The 16,671-nt window shown below is 37.2% G+C and overlaps 1 pseudogene; it reads left to right on the top strand.

The window, feature by feature from the left end:
- Positions 1–5,207: 5,207 nt before the first annotated feature.
- Positions 5,208–6,080, top strand: LOC128855705 (ATP synthase lipid-binding protein, mitochondrial-like; annotated as a pseudogene).
- Positions 6,081–16,671: the final 10,591 nt, after the last annotated feature.

Below are 16,671 nucleotides of genomic sequence, written 5' to 3' on the forward strand. Positions count from 1 at the left end.
CACTTCCCTAAACGACGAGTCGAAACTATCAGACATGTGTGTGTATATGTGTGGGTGTGTGAATTTATTTAAATGTAGCTGAGTGCATGGCGTGTAAGATTTTAGTTGGTGTTATTAAGAGATTATTTTTAGAGTAATTGACGTGCAAATTGAAATGTTTCCAACAAGCAAAGTAAAAGTTCTTATGCTCTTCTATGTGCATAAAATAAAGTACAACTAAAGGTGATATCAGACACGGCAAGCAAATTACCTTTGGCAAGCACAGAACGGAGGCGGTTCTGATAACAAGCGCAAAAAAGGAGAGGATATGAGAATCAGAGTGGGAGAGCAAACAATACGTTCTCAATCCGCACTGAAATGCCTAGGCGTCATGATCGACTGCAGACTAAATTTTAGGGCTCATATTTACTACGCGATAGAGAAAATGGCGCTCTGACGGATCTAACCTAACTTAGGTGGCCCAGAGTCAACTAAGCGAAAATTGCGTGCGAACGTATTTACACCTGCCCTACTGTATGCAGCCCCAGTCTGGGCAAATGCGGCGAAGCTGAAGGGAAACAAAAGAAAATTATTGTCTGTATACACTCCAAGTGCCCCAAGGGCATGTTGCGGTTACAGAACCATTTCGGATGAAGCGGCGTTTGTCATAGCTGGCATGATACCAGCGGACATACTCGCGAGCGAGATGCAACGAGTCTACGACGACGTTCACGATGTGCAGCTGATGCCGAAATAAATAAAAAAGCGGTGAGAGAAGAAGAAAGAATTGTTTTACTAACAGGGTGGCAAGACCGATGTAACACCTCCAGTAAAGGGCGACGGACCTATAAACGGGTTCCCAATTTACGACCATAGTTTTGGTGATGCAACCCATCACGTGACACAGTTCCTTTCTGGACACGGAAGCTTTAGAAAATACCTACACTAGGTTTGGGCATGACGATAGCACTAACTGTCTGGTGCGCACCAACTTTAAAGAAGACGCGGTACATCTCAATTTTTACTGTCCTCGGTTTTCGCCAGAGTAGACTTCCAGATGCAAGCGACATCTTTGCCATATGATGGAATCGGAAAAAAAGTGGGAGAAAGCAGCTACACTCGTTACAAGTACTCAAAGAGAGCTAAGATAAAAACACTCTGTCAAAAAAGTACCGGGAATCGTTCAATGAAACGCAAAATAATCGTTTAATCATCAAAATTTATTTTGTCGCCTTCAAAATAGGCTCCATTCGAAGCAATACACATAAGCCAAAGATTAGTCCAGTCATCAGGGCACATTTTAAACGCGTTTGAAGAGATCTTCTTCAGCTCCTTCAGCGAATTCTCCACAATGGCCTCTATCGACTCAAAGCGGCGTCCGCGATGTGGCAATTTAAGTTTTGAGAAAAGGAAAAAGGCACAAAGAACTAAATCCGTTGAATACGGTGGTTGTTCGATGATATTTGTCATAGGTGGGCACACTGCATTATAAATTTACTGCATTACAAATAGCAGGAAAAAAATTTGCATTACCAGTACACTTTTACTGATTACTGAAAAAAATTGCAGTAAAAATATTTTTTTACTGATTACTGAAAAAAAATTGCAGTAAAAATATTTTTTTACTGATTACTGAAAAAAATTGCAGTAAAAATATTTTTTTACTGATTACTGAAAAAAATTTGCAGTAAAAATATTTTTTTACTGATTACTGAAAAAATTGCAGTAAAAATATTTTTTTACTGATTACTGAAAAAAATTTGCAGTAAAAATATTTTTGTACTGATTACTGAAAAAAATTTGCACTAAAAAATTTTTTTACTGATTACTGAAAAAATTGCAGTACAAATATTTTTTTACTGATTACTGAAAAAATTGCAGTAAAATTACTGATAATATAATTTGATTTGCATTATCAGTATAATATTTACTGTTTATGGGAAGTCAAAATGTAATACACTCTCATCACGAGATTCAATCATTTATGTACTCAATAATTCTTTCTTTTTTTTTGGTTTCTCTTATTTTCCTAAATAACAAAATAATAACCCCATAACTGTAACTGTCGTACAATCCAAACAAAAGAATTGGATGAAGATGCACTGAAAAAAATAGACCAATAAATATTCATTGCACCCTACACATATCTATACAACATAGAAAGAGTAGAGGTTAAAGATATATTATTTTTACATAAATTATCAGCTTCTTTGTCAGAATCGATTAACCTACGTTCTTTCGTTTGTCAAATCAAGTTTACTTCAATATAATAATAAGTACTCTTTAAATTAAGAAGAATGAATAATTTGCAAATATTTTGCAGGGTATCAACAAGTCAGGTTCGCTAGACTATAAAGTCTTTTGTAATATTTTCCATGTGCGCAATCAATGAATAAAACAGAAGCAATCGATTTCCTTCAGGGTGAAAAGACCATGTATTTTGGTTATTTCATACCCACTATAGTGTCCTTAAGTATAAAAATGCGTCGTTTGGAGCCTAAAAGTTTGAAGTATTTAACCGAAAGTAGCAAAAAAATGCATGAAGCTTTGCTTAAAAGATTTGAAAAGTACTTCCTGATTCAGCCTGACGCTTGGGATGCTGTTATTGCCGCTATTTCTGTCCCTGACATTAAGTTGCGATTTGTGAAAGCTCTTTTAGAAACAGCTAAAACGCAAACAGAAGAGGAAGTTAAAAAAATGTTCAACACTTATGTGGTCAAGTATGGAAAAGTAGCCTGTGCCAAAACTCGTATTCTACCTCAACCACCTCAAAAAACATTTTTTGACTTCGGGGATGAAAGTAATGGTAAACTGTTTACACTTGGTTTTCAATTAAATATTTGTTTTATGCATATATTTACTTAAATAGATATTAGCATACAATGTGGTTCCACTGACTCGGAAAATTATCTGCAAGAAACGCTATTATACCTGGCCGAACGAGAAGAAACAACAAGTTGCCTAAATAAATATCAGGCTATTAAAAACGTATTTTTAAAATATAATACCCCATTACCGTCATCTGCACCTGTAGAACGGTTGTTTTCATTCGCTGGAATTGTAAATCAGTCTAGAAGGCAAAAACTCAGCGATGCAAATTTTGAAATGCTTGTGTTAAGAAAGGCGAATAGCTAATAGCAAATAAAATTATATTAACAGTAATTTTACTGCAATTTTTTCAGTAATCAGTAAAAAAATATTTTTACTGCAAATTTTTTTCAGTAATCAGTAAAAAAATATTTTTACTGCAATTTTTTCAGTAATCAGTAAAAAAATATTTTTACTGCAAATTTTTTTCAGTAATCAGTAAAAAAATATTTTTACTGCAATTTTTTTCAGTAATCAGTAAAAAAATATTTTTACTGCAATTTTTTTCAGTAATCAGTAAAAGTGTACTGGTAATGCAAATTTTTTTCAGTAATCAGTAAAAGTGTACTGGTAATGCAAATTTTTTTCAGTAATCAGTAAAAGTTTACTGGTAATGAAAATTAAATTGCAATATCAGTAAAATATTTTATATTTACTGCATTCTTACTGTTACTGCAAAGTGCCCACCTATGATATTTGTCGAGTTACTGGTCAAAAAAGTGTTCACAATGTGAGCCTTGTGATCCGATGCGTTATTATGGCATAAGATCCATGAGTTTTCCTACGCACATTCTCTCTCAAACCTCGCATAACTTCGAAAAAATATTCTTTATTTACCGTAGAACCATTTTGAATGAATTCCGAGTGCACAACAACCTGATAATCAAAGAAAACGAGTAGTACGACTTTCACTTTTGACCGATTTTGACGTGGATTTTTGTGTTTCGGCTCATGTGGATAGCGCCATTCAGCTGCCTTTTGACTGGTTCGCATGTGAAACTCGTATACCCACGGTTCATCACTTCTTATGATGCGTTGATGCGCTGGATAAACGTTGGGCCCGAATTCACTTGCTCAAGCATGTCTTCAGCCACCTTCCTCTGATGAATTTTTTTAAAGAAATTCAACTCTCTTGGAACGAGTCGAGCGAGCTACAAGCCACGCGTGGCATGCCCAATTGATGGTGTAAAATGTTGGGAATTGATTCGTGAGACGCGCTAAGGTCATAAGCTACCTCCCTCAAACTTAAATGATGGTTTTCCCGCACCATTTCTTTGACTTTGTTGACGTTTTCATACGTTGAAGACGTTGATGCTGGTTGGGGCAAATCTTCCACGACTTCTTGGCCGTCTGCAAAAGCCTCATACCACTCGTAGACCACTGTACCTTGTCTTTGATAAAGTACACTCATCATAGGCTCTCTGCCATATTTTCTACGATTCGGGATCCCCTTCAAAGCACAAAATTTAAGGCAAATTCTTTGTTCGATATTTTTATCCATAGCGAGAATCGCAGAGCAAACCTACGGTTGATTGATACAATTAAATGCCAAAAACAAGCTTATTGACAGATCAGGCTCAAACTCTGCGACACTATAGAGGACAGTGGTACCAACATTCTAGCAAAAAAAAATTAGACATACTTGTATGACTACCTGCTGTCTGCTCCTGGAAAGATGGGCATCGCGCCAACTCAGCCAGTGTTGGGCAAGTACACAAACTTGTAAGGTCGCGAAACCCTTCTGGCACGTGTGTATCGGGGGCGCTCGGGCGAGCTTCTGAGGTAGACAAAATATCAGCTCTCAAATTTCGTGGGTTTTCTCACAGGACTCTATGCGTGAGGAATGCATGCTGTGACTACCTCAGGCCCTTTTTACGCTGGATGGATGGAGGATGAGATGGAATCATCTCAGCCCCTCCTCCTATGCTCTGGGGCAGACCAGGCATATTGGCTCTTACTTCTTTGCTACGCCTGCTGACATAGCTGGCGTTGACATTAAAAATCTGATGAATTTCATCAGCAGCACAAAGCGGTTGACGCAAACGCAGCACAGTCATCGTTCGTAATCCACACACTCTAAACCCACCCTCCTAACCATCCCAGCACCACCTTTTCTCGCCCTCTACCTGCATCCCATCGGTATTTCTATTTCACTTCACCTCTTTCATAATGGTATCACAAAGGACGAAACCGTTTTTCTACATCCAAGAGTGCTCATTCATTGGGCAACCATACCAACCTAATATAACCTAAATTTTTGGTCTTCCCGTTCACCAATGAGGTGTTTTCTTCTACTTTTTGATTTATTATGGTGGGATTTAGTCTCCGCAAATCAGCATCATAAAATTCAAGTATACAAAATGTTCTGGTCAACAGTCTATCGTATCGCCCCAGTCTCCAGGACTGTCCTCCTCAACGGTTCAAAGCAATGCTTGCGAAGATTGAGCAGCGCTGTTCTTTTCCTTCTTCTTAATTGGCGCGATAATCGCTTACGCGATTTTGGCCGAGTTTAACAAAGCACGCCAGTCATTTCTTTCTCGTGCTAACCGGCACCAGTTGAACATACCAGGCGAAACGAAGACCTTCTCCACCTGACCTTTCCAATATAGAAAGGATGACTACCTCTTCCTCTGCTACCATCGGCTGGTACCGCATCGAATACTTTCAGAGCCGGAGCAATTGTATCCATTCGGACGACATTACCCAGACAACGTAGCCGCCTCATCTTTATTCGCTGCGCTATGTATATATCGTCGTAAAGGTCACTCAGCTGATTGTTCCGTGTCCTGTAATATTCGCCGTTGCCAACGTGCAAAGGACCAAAAATCTTGCTCAGAATCTTTCTCTCAAACACTCCAAGCGTCGCTTCACCGGACGTTGTCATCGTCCACGCTTCTGCGCCATACGTGCTGTTCTTCGTCAGAGTTAATCCTTGGCTATTCAGAACACTACCCCTGTTGCATTACCGCCACAAATCCGGCCATTCCAGACCTCTCCAGTCACTCGTGACATTGATTCAGCTGCCAGATGCATTGGTGTTGGTGCTCCAATAGTCGGAGTCGCCGATTCCGGTGCTGGGATCGTAACAGTATTCGACTCCCTCATCATTTGTTATGTCAAAAATCCATCTTTTGAAACAGTTCTTCTCAACCGCTATCTTAGGTTTCGCGTTGTCTGAAGCTACGGGTCTGTTTTGTCTTATGAGGGCCATCTTGTTGCTCTTGGCTTTCTAAAGGGTTTGACATTTGAAAAAAGAAAAATTATTGACCATCTCGACCTGAGACTTTTCTTCCCCCATCAAAACTTGGATTCTCACTCTTATTACGTAACAAAGTTCACTTTTTTAGGCATTTCGATAAAAAGTAAATATTCATATCCGCTTGATAATTTGGCACTAAAGATGATTCACACATTGACCACCAAATTTAAAATGTCAAAATATGTAAAGGGTGGTTAAATTTTAAGGGCCGATGTTGAATGTGAACCACACCTAAACGTCAAGATTTTTTTTGCATTTCATTTGACATTTTTCAATTTCAGACTACTTCAATTTGAATCATGGAAAGATACATAATCGAGCAACGCGTTAAAGTGGTGGCAAGAAATGGCGACAGTGAATGACTAATTTTCGAAGAAAATCATCTTCAGTGATGAGGCACATTTTCACCTCAGTGGATTCGTCAATAAGCAGAATTGCCGCATTTGGGCGAATGATAATCCAAGAGTGATTGCCGAAAAACCAATGCACCCACAAAGAGTGACTGTTGGGTGCGATTTATGGGTCGGCGGAATCATTGGGCCGGTCAGGCAGTTACTGTGAATAGTGTTCGCTATCGTGAGATGATAACGAACTTTTTATGGCCCGAATTGGAAGATGTGGATGTGGACGATATGTGGTTTCAACAGGACGGTGCCACTTGTCACACAGCTATGTCAATTTGCCGCCAAAATCATGTGATTTGACACCATTGGACTTCTTTGTTTGGGGTGATTTGAAAGAAAAGGTGTACACCGATAAGTCAGCAACAATTCAAGAGCTAAAGGATGAGATAATTCGGCACATTAACGGCATAGAACCTCAATTATGTCTCAGCGTCATCGAAAATTTGGACCATCGGAATAAGGTGTGCCGCGGAGGTCGCGGCAGCCATTTGGCCGATATTTTGTTTTATACGTAATTGAGCCATACCAATATTATCATAATAAAGAGAAAAGATGATATGTTTCTAATAGAATTGTATTTTATTCAAAATCAATAACGGCCCTTGAAACTTAACCACCCTTTTGTTAAAGTATAGCTTTAAAAATACAACTTTTTAGACTTTACGCGCCAGTGTGCCCTGGCTTCTCCCGTAATACAATTTATTATTGTAATCAAAAGGTAAACACAGCAATGACACATTAGCAAAAAGCAGCGGTCAATGTGGGAGCCACATTTGCAATTTCTTGTATTTTAGTGTGGTGCCTAATACTTTGGGCCAAGGCTGTACTGTTTTTGTGTTGCGAAGCCAAGGAAAAATGTATATATTCCAGGTTTTTTTTCTCACTTTTCATCATCCGCTTGCTAATCAATTCTGGTTACAGTCTAGAAGAAGTAGCAAAAACATCTCTAATTAGCTCTACATTGTTTCTATTTGGTTCCAATTAATCTTATCAATCAATCAACAAATTTCCTGACCGAGATTCGCTAGCATGACGCATTAAAATTGCAGACTCTTGGCTTTACATTTTCGCTGGAAATTCTAAGAACTCCACCAACCGAGTGAATTGCAGTACGTGACTTTGCTTTAAATCAACACAAATTCCTTTCTTAAAATGTCTTAATGCTAAACTCGCATCTTTCTGCCAAACTAATCAAGTAATTAAGAGCATTCTGCATAATGTCTACTCAAAATAAGCTGCAGAAATGAATGAATAAAATGCGTAATTTTCTCGAAACTGCTTTGGCTGCTTTAAAGTTTTCAACGCTTTTAATCCCTTGCCAATTAACTTGCCACAAAAAAAAGGAAACAAGAAGAAGAAGAGTAAAAGCGCACAAATGCGGCGAAACGCAACTAAATGCAATAACATAAAATTAACCGAACCGCAAATTATGCGCACGCAAACATACGAACGCGCCACAAAAGCTTATACTTTACTTATATAACTATGTATGCTTGTGTATATGTACATATACGTGTGCATGTCCGTGTATGTGCCTAGGAAACGCAAAAATTCGAACAGAAAAAAAAATAATCAAGAAAAAATTCCAAGTAGTGGCGTTGTAACGAGCCGTGCTTATGGAAATAATAAATAGTTTCTATGTATGTGTGTGTGTGAGTGTTTATATGTGCATATGTACATGTGCACGTACATATATGCACGGCTTCATGAAGGAAATAAGGCGGTTAGAGCCCTCCAACTGCATTACTTGCAGTTGGTGTTTAGAAAGCGTATTTAGGATTTTTTTACTGATTCATTCGCTGTACTCAGACTTTATTCCGATTAGTTTTAAATATTTCTTTATTTCTCAATGGGAACAACCTTACTGACTAAATTTACAAGGTAAAATAACAAAAACTTGAGAACTAAAATTCAATAGACAGTTAATTTGATAAATAATAAGACAGAATAAGTGACTTAAATAGAGGACTTGGCATCGCAAAATCAAGATGAAGACTTCTAAAAAACAGATTAAGCTCTTCAAATCCGCTTGTAAGGGGGGCGAAATTAAGGTGATTAGATCTGATTAGATCAATTAGCAACATTGAAACTTATTTGGCCGAGTAGATTTGAACAGTCAGATATTCCTGTTTCGTCGTCGAACCAGGTTCCCGTGGCAATCTCTCTCTCGATAGCTTTTTGTTCGAGCAGAACGTCTGCTGTGTGACTTTTATGCATGTTTGCCTGGAGTACTCTCATCACTTCTTAGTTGAGAGGCATCTCCTTGACCCTGGCAGGTAGTCAGTTCGGTCACATTTCGCGTCTACGCACTGAATGCAATTGGGAGCTGCTTTGCAGTCTTTTTTATTTTGTGCTCTGGTTTAAGGCATCTGATGCACGTATAGCTTCTATCAGGGCCACTGCAGTTTGCTTGTGTGTGCCCTATCCCAAGGCAGCGATAGCATCTCTTTATTTGTTGGCATGGTCGCATATTTGCCCGGATCCAGTCGATTTTTATATCGCCGATCTCGATGAGCTGCGCGGCCCCTTCTGCAGATAGCGTGAAGAAAGCACGTACCTGCTTCTACGCACTCGGCGCCATTATCCTCGTCTGTATCTGTTCTTCTTGATTGGTAAGCACTTTCCGCCTTAGCCGTCAAGGAGTGGAGATCTTGTACCTCAATCCTGGCGCTCGGGTTTAACTCCGCGATGGAAGCCGTGTCCTGCACAGTGTTTTCCCACTGATGCACAAACTCTGCCGTGATTTTCTCTCCCCTACCAAGCTCCAAAAGTGTGGATCCAGTCTTCGTTTTCCTGACGGACCTTACTTTGTCTGACTCATCACTCGTAATCTTCGCGCGCAAGTCCTGCAGCACATCTGCGTAGCTATGGCCTTCTGCGGGTTTTATCACAACAGCTGGCTTTGCGTGTTGTGCTCGTGGCTTGCTCCTTTTGCTTGGCTCGGCTAGCTTATCCTTCGGCTTCTTTTGGTTGCCCCTCTTAGTAACTGTCTGCCAGCCTTCATCCGTTTTCTCTGGGGGTCCTTTTTTGTTCCCTGTGGGTCCATTTGCCTTGGCTTTCTTACAGCTCTCAGGGGCAGCCGGGCTGATTGCTATTCGCTTCTGGTTCGTCGTCGCAGAAGTGGAAGTAAGCTTTGAACAAGTCGTCGGATCACAAGTGATAAAGCATTGAGAAGCAGGCACCTACCACTGTAACAGGGGATGAGAGGGCACTATCAATGTGTGAAGGTTGAAGAGCAAATCGTACAAACTTGCCTTGTATTCTTTCGATTCTTAGAGAATGTGAAGAAGACATCGGATTCCGGATGACGGAGGCATACTACAACTTCGAACGGACTAAAGCATTATATACGATTTTTCTAGTGTATGAACCTTTGAAGTCACTAGCATAGCGTCGCAAAAGTTGCCATATGCCTTCGGAATAATAGAGTTAATATAGATAATGGACGTAAAAGACGAATCAGTAACAACATCAAGATCACGAATTTCATTGACTGAGGCAAGAGTTACATTTGTAACATAATAAGTTGGCGAAAGAGGATTCATGGACTTGAAAAACGTTTTGTGATAGCACTTGCTAGTATTAAGACATAGTTTGTTTGGCAGAGCCCAGTCATTCAGAACATTAAAATCTTCCTGCAATAACCATGAATGCGTTAGACTGGAAATTCTGCGAAAAAGTTTCAAATCGTCTGCATAGAGTGAATATTTAGGATACTTAAAACAGCGATCAACGTCATTAATGAAACATATAAACCAGTTAGGACTGTAATACTACTCTGTGGTACACTAGAAGTTGACACAAATGTACTCGTATGGGATTTAATATTACCAATTTCAACAAATGCGATTCTATTTGACAGGTATGATTCGAGCTAGAAAAGAAAAGCCGAGTCGAAGTCTAGATTTTCAAGTTTCCAGAGGAGAATTTTGTGCGATTTGGTCTCAAATGCATTCGAAAAATTTTTGTATTTGGTGTTAACTTGAGACCTACGCTTGAAGTCAGAGACATAGAACTGGGGAAAAACAGTAAAATTTGTAGCAGTAGGTCCTACACCAACAAACCCGTGCAGTCCTTGATCACTTTCTCAAAAAGCTTGAAACAAGTCGATTATTTATATATAGGCCTATAATTTGTTGCTTCATTCTTTTTGCCAGTTTTGAAGATTGGAGTAACGGACGCCACCTTCCAACGATCAATGAAAACGCGGATGAGCTTGCCAGTAAGGGGCCGACTAAATTGGTAGCAGAGGTCTCCTACCCCTCCATTGGTATTTTTTATATACATACATATATTAGAAAAATAAGCTTTTATAAAAAAACGTGTGTCCCGAAACCCGACGTTTCGGGATTGTACTATTGTACAATTTTTGAAGTGAAAGCTTCTTTAGAATCGTTGGGAGTGATTTGAGACTCGATGAAACGAAAAAGCGACACTCTTGGCTACGAAGCGTTATATGTTGACATACGTATATGTGTGTGGCTGCGTACTGCCGAGCCACGCTAGTGTAGTGAGTATTGTAGTATGTATACTACACTGCCTATTACTTGCTTTGGTGTTTAGTTCAATCGTCATACGTATGTATGTTTGTATGTATGTTAGTACGTATGTATGTGTGCGCGCCTGCGTATTACGGAGCCACGGTGAGCGAGAAGGCATTATGTATACCTATACTACACTACCTAATACTTGCTTAGACCAAGCGTCCTACGAATGTTTGTGTGTATGTGAGTACGTCTGAGTAATATACGCGTTACGACGCTCATAATAGCTACCGCGTGTCCTGTATTGCGTCCGTATTTTTATATTCGTAAATATTTTCATTTTTAAAGTGGGAGAAATATGTGCATGCGAAACCAGATTGAGCAATGGAAAAACAGTTTTAATTGTGGAAATTTATATTATATTTCACCGAAACAATCAATAAATAGCATCACGGAATTCATTCACGAAAATTTAATAAAGAAAAGATTACGATAAAGTTCCAATGATTTTAAGTGACGATTTTAACGCAAATTTTGCATTGGACACAGCGGTTCCTTTAATTACTTTCTCAATACAACATTCAATTTAAAAATGTGTTAAAATCGCACTGAATCGACAACACGATCAAAAACAACAATTGACGCGGTATTTCAAAGATATGTTGACAACATCGAAACCAAAGCATTTGTATCATATTTTAGCTATCATAAGCCACTCGTATCATTTGTTGAAATTGAAAACATTGAGGATGAATAATAATAAAATGAAGAAAATAAAATATGAACTTTATAGCAATATTATAATGAACCTATAATTATCCCGCTCCTAATGCTGCTTTCGTCTTATTCTCTCCCAGTTTGTTTTACGGAAGGTTTCACTTCTATCGCGTCTGACCGTTAGACTGGTATTTTTTTTATTTAATAGCAAGATAATGATTTATAAGGAAAAGAGGCATGCTAAATTTTTCCAGAAATTAAAAAAGTTATTTTGTGAGTCGAGTCCCGATCTGTTGGGATTGCATTAGAATTTTTTTTATATCTTGTCAAAATAAGCGTTTATAAAAACAAAAACTTTATAAAAAAGGCAAGAAAATTATATCCCGAGACGTATCCCAATGTTTCGGTATTGTATTATAATATTTTTTCGTAATAATATGATAAGCTTTTATAAAAAACAAAAGCCATATTGAATTTTCCTGAAGTCAAAAAAATTATAATACGACTCGAATCCGAAAAAAAACAGTGTAATGATATTTAACGAAATCCCGAAAGGAATCTTGAGGTCTCGTGATTGCGTTCGATTTTTTTTATAATCCTATTTGTCTTTAATTTCTATTCCCACCATTTTATTATTATTATTTTTTTTATTTTATATAAAAACGATGTATTTTTACTGAATCCCGAGGTTTCCAGATTGCATTCGATTTTTTTTTATATAATAACATGATAAACTTTATAAAAAAAAAGCGGGCATATAGATTTTTTCCTGAAGTCAAAAAGGTTATGTACGGATTCGAGTACCAATTTTTCGGGACTACGTTAAAAACAGCGAAAAATATCGGAATCAACAATAAAAGGTTGTATTGGTATCCGTCTTCTCTCTAAATAAAGTAAAATAAAAGTAAAATAAAATAAAAAAAATAAAATGCACCACACTGGCAAACTCTATGTACCTGAAGAGACACAAGGACATCGCGAAAATAATCCATCTAAAACTGACGCAGATGTATAACTTCAATCCAAGCAAAATACCGTACTTAAGATACAGCCCAGAACCTGTTCAAGAAGACTCCAACTACCTTCTATATTATGACTGAACAATTTTAACAAATGCCACAAGAGACCACAATAGGCCAGATATTTTCCTTATTGATAAATCCCAAACGACTGGTTATATAGTTGATATTGCTGTTCCTCTAAACAGAAACATGCAAAAAACATATGCAGAAAAAATATCCAAATATTCTGCCTTAGGCATTGCTGTCAAACGCCAGTGGAAGCTAAGGAAGGTGCACATACTACCAATTATCATCTCAGGCCACGGACTAGTGCATAAAAACTTAGCAGACAACGCGAAAGCTCTTCAACTCCCAGAATATTTAATTTTCGACATGCAGAAAGCAGCTTTACTCAATTCTTGTCATATAGTCCGAAACTTTTTACAGTAAACGTTTTTCTTGTTCGTAAAATTGTTAACTATTTTATAATATATAATATTTATAGACATTGTAATCTTTGTACCTGTTATAAATTATTGGCTTGCACCTAAGCTGTCGCGAATTAATGTAAAACACTCCTTTTTTGGGATGCAATAAAAAAAATAAAAAATAAAATAAAATAAAACAAAATAAAATAAAATAAAACAAAATAAAACAAAATAAAATAAAACAAAATAAAATATATTAAAAAAATTAAAATAAAATAAAATACAATAAAATAAAAATCAAAATAAAACTCTAATCTTCAAAGAATCCCGAAAGAAACCCCGATGTTTTAGCATTGCATTCGAATTTTTCTTTAATATCTTAATAAGCTAAGCATTTACAAACACAAAAATAATATTGAGAGCTTTTTACTGAATTGAAAGCTTTTTTACTGAATTGCAAGTTATATGCCGAATGAAGTCCCCCGATATGTCGGGTCTACATTAAAAATATACAAAAATTCCAAAATCAACAGCAAATGTTGGCTAATATTGACATCTACAGTCCTACACTGGAGTTCGAGCGCGGCGAAATTAACTATCTTACGTAATGGCGAAAATAGCCTCCCCCCGCGCAGGACTTTACAGGCTACCCCACGTAAGTACTTCTACACATTGCAACTAAAATGTAACCGCCAAATTGGCAACTTTGCAGTGGCAACCCACCAACTCACCAGCGCGCGCGCTACGTCAAACCAGGGCAATTGTCGTAGCGCAAAACTGAGCTTTGCCAAGTCGAGTCAGGTTGAGGAGCAACGCAAATGTAATTTTAAGCTTGACAAATTGCAATAATGTATGCAGTAATGCATTAAGCGAAAAATAGCAAAAGTATACGAATATGGCGGTAACAAAATGGGAATAAGGAACAGGATAGCACTCACACATACTTTTCCGAAACCGACTCTCCCACATATACAAACACACACACACAGATATGTGTGCAACAAAAACTATGTGCAACCATCTTAGGTTTACACAAGAATGCCAAATTAGGGTAGGGCAACAAAAACACTCGTAAAAAGCACAACAGTTCCAATAACCAGCGAGCTGTTGCAAGTAATAAAACGGCAAATCCACTGGAGGAAAGAATTGCAAAACATTTAAAATGAGCGAAAACGCTGCACCACAAAAAAAAAAAATGTAGTAAAAAAGACACACGAGCGGGTGCATCTATCAAAGTGCATATGTGTGCGTGCGTGTGTAAAAAGTCGTAAAAGAAACGCTCCGCTAGCGGAACGAAGCGCTGAGGTGTCGAGAGAGTTGGCGGGCGGAAACATGAAACGGGAAAAAGTACTGCAAGTTGACAGGAGGAAAAAATAAAAATGGGGCATTAAATAAAAATTGCTTTACTTGCTAGCATTCAAGCTGCGGCAAGTTTATTGTGATTTTTTGTAAATTTTTTTTAAATTTTTTTTTTTTTTTTTTTTTGTTTTTTATAGCGGAACTGGTTATCCGCTACTACACTAGCAATCCAACAGATCTGCGGCGATACCATTGTGAAGAGGGGAAAATGGCATTTGAATTTTTTTGTGAAAGCAGCAAACAGTGATAAAAATTATATAACACAGGAGATTGGCAGCATGTTTCATTCATTCTTGTTTTTGCTTTCGAAACTATTAATAATAAAAGTTCAAAGGAGAACTGCACAGCGCAAATCAGCACAAAAACTGAATGCAAATTGCCATGTAAGTGGGCTAAGAAAACAGAAAGCAGAAAACACTAAACGTGCGCGCCAGCATATCGACATTCCAGTTTGACCCAAATTGCTACGGTTTTTTAATAGCGAACACATGAGGAATACAGCACTCGCACGCTTTTGAAAAACATTCATTACTTTACGTTTTACTCCCAAATCTATTACTCGTCTCTGTCGTTTCGCCTGTTTGCCTATTTACACATACAAATGGAGAATTTTTAGATTTTTCGGTTTTCGCATCACAGAGCGCTGCTAGCGTGAAAAATATGAAAATATTTACGTATTTTCCTCAATTTCGATGCTGTGCACTCAGTGCATTCCATTCTTAATTTGAAGATAATTCCGTTTTTTATGTGGTCTGAAAAAAAATAAAGAGTAAAGTCCTATTTTTATGGTAACGCTCAGACAAATTATAGTTGGACTAAAAACTTGAAAATGATTACAGAATATGTGTGAGAAATTTTGTTCTTTGAAAATTGGTTTTCGCAAAGAGAACAGCTAAATTTTAGTGGGACTATCCAAATAGTTATAATTGTCATAATTTGTGAAGAGTCAAATGCGCTGTCGGTACTACTGTATAGTAGCCCTAGCTGGAAAATCACCACTGCTGCACATACCGGTATTTTGATAATCTAGGCGGCCAAAACTATTTTAACGTTTTTTATAGTCTTAAATAGTTTTATTCATCATCATTTAGACAATGGACTTTTTTTATTGAACTGTTATATTATTAACCCTTAAATGACCGTGGTATCTTTAAAGATACAACCATTTTGTACTAGAACAAATAGAAAATGAATTTTTTTTTTGGGTATTTATACGTTAAATTATATAAAATAGACATCATTAATGTTTTGATTATTTATTATCAAATACCAAGTTTCACAGAAGGTGTCAAATAAAATACATTATTTGAACCAAAAAAAAATATTTAATTCAATCAATAATCTTACGGCAATAAGAACTAAAGCAAAATGAAACACATTAAAGGAAAAAATTACAAATTTTCATTATCTGATGAATCAGATTCGTTAGGTTGGGCCGGAATGAGTAAACTAACGTCTTTTAGATCTTTCACCTGAGTCACGGAAATGTTTCTGAGGACGGCCACATCGTTTCGGTATTGCTGCAACAGTTAATTCAAAACCTCCTTCCAACCAAGACTTGTACTTTGATAGGAAAACATCTTCCTTTTTATGTACTTGTAGCCACTTTTTCTTGATTTGTGACTAAAAATGTGAAAAATTGTGCTTAAGAGCTGATATCTGTTCGTCAGAGTATTTTTCACTTGACAAAAGCTCCTGTTGTAAAGAGTTTCATTTTTCGTCCAAACTTGGTAAATTCTGAGCTTGCATGCGGTCGAATAGGTATTTTCGAGTCACAATTCGAACCCCTGAAGTGCCTTGAGAACCTTAAACAAACCAAAAAATAACAAGTATAGAAAACGCTTTAAAAAAAAACTGTTCCATGTAACTTTTGAAATACCACAATTAATTAATCTGTGGTTTTATGCGGCTAATTCTACTTTATTCTACATCTCAAAGCATATGTATACAATCTGAAAAAAAAATCAAGCTTGGACGGACTTGGAAGTATAACTTTCAGCTTAACAAATAAAAAAAATATGTGTAAAAAATGCACTATTTCTCCTTGTACGGAATTCAATAAATTACGTTATTAATGAACAAAATCTATAAAATAGTTATTAAATTTGAAAAACACATACCTGAAGCTTCAATTTCCATCATTAAAACGAGACATGTAACTTTAAATAAGTT

Source organism: Anastrepha ludens, chromosome 2 (genome assembly GCF_028408465.1).
Source record: "Anastrepha ludens isolate Willacy chromosome 2, idAnaLude1.1, whole genome shotgun sequence".
In the NCBI taxonomy this organism is placed as follows: domain Eukaryota; kingdom Metazoa; phylum Arthropoda; class Insecta; order Diptera; family Tephritidae; genus Anastrepha; species Anastrepha ludens.